Source organism: Triticum aestivum, chromosome 3D, assembly GCF_018294505.1.
Source record: "Triticum aestivum cultivar Chinese Spring chromosome 3D, IWGSC CS RefSeq v2.1, whole genome shotgun sequence".
NCBI lineage: Eukaryota > Viridiplantae > Streptophyta > Magnoliopsida > Poales > Poaceae > Triticum > Triticum aestivum.
Genome location: NC_057802.1, coordinates 319,569,876 through 319,571,154, shown reverse-complemented (window position 1 = coordinate 319,571,154; position 1,279 = coordinate 319,569,876).

The window sequence follows — 1,279 nt, the reverse complement described above, 5'->3', positions numbered from 1 at the left end:
GCAATGACTTAATCACTGAAGCTGAAGAAATGTGTAAAGTCATCCGTGATAATCTCAAAGCCGCGCAATCGCGCCAGAAGAGTTACTATGATAGTAAGCATCGTGATTTGGCTTTCGAGATCGGAGACCATGTCTACCTCCGCGTCTCTCCAATGAAAGGCACTCATCGCTTCGGTATCAAAGGGAAGCTTGCCCCTAGATACGTGGGTCCTTTCAAGATCATTGGCAAAAGAGGCGACCTCGCCTATCAACTTGATCTTCCTTCCAACTTCGCGAACGTGCACGATGTGTTCCACGTGTCACAGCTCCGCAAGTGCTTCAAGACGCCTGAGCACACTATCAACTTCGAAGAGATTGACCTCCAAGAAGATTTGTCTTATCATGAGCACCCCGTTGCTATTCTTGAAGAAACTGAGCGCAAGACTCGCAACAAGTCAATCAAATTCCTGAAAGTGAAGTGGTCGCACCATTCCGACCGGGAAGCCACCTGGGAACGCGAGGACCATCTCCGTTCCGAATATCCGGAGTTCTTTCAGTCCTAGATCTCGGGACGAGATCCTCTCGTAGTGGTGGAGTGTTGTAACACCCCGCATGTAACTTGCCATATTTGTAACTCCGACTCTTGCCATTTCCGGCTATGTGTTATGATATTCCCTCCGTGGTCGAGTTTTGTCTTTCGTTTTGCATTTTGTTCATGTCATGAATTTCATATCATGTCATCATGTGCATTGCATTCGCATACGTGTTCGTCTCATGCATCCGAGCATTTTCCCCGTTGTCCGTTTTCCAATCCGGCGCTCCTATCTCCTCCGGTGCACCCCTCTTGTTTTCTTTTGTGTGCGGGTGTCAAACTTCCTCGGAATGGACCGAGGCTTGTCAAGTGGCCTTATTATACCACCCGGAGACCACCGGTCAGGTTTCGTTCCATTTGGAGGTCGTTTGGTACTCCAACGGTTAACCGGGCATCCGCAAAGTCCATTTGAGTGTCCAGCAAAAACCCCCCTCAAAACCAGCCCAAAACCCACCAAACTCTCTTCCATGCTCTAGTTCGTTCGATCACGATCGTGTGGGCGAAAATCGCACCTCATTTGGACTCTCCTAGCTCCCTCTACCTATAAATATGTGGGCATCCCGAAATACATTCGCAGTCTAAACCCTAGACCCGCTCCTCGCGCCGCGCCGGACGTGTCCGCCGCCGGCCGGACAAACCCGCCGCCGCCTCCAGCCACTCACGCGCCACCACGTCATCAGCCCGTACGCCGCCGCCGCCGAGGCCCAC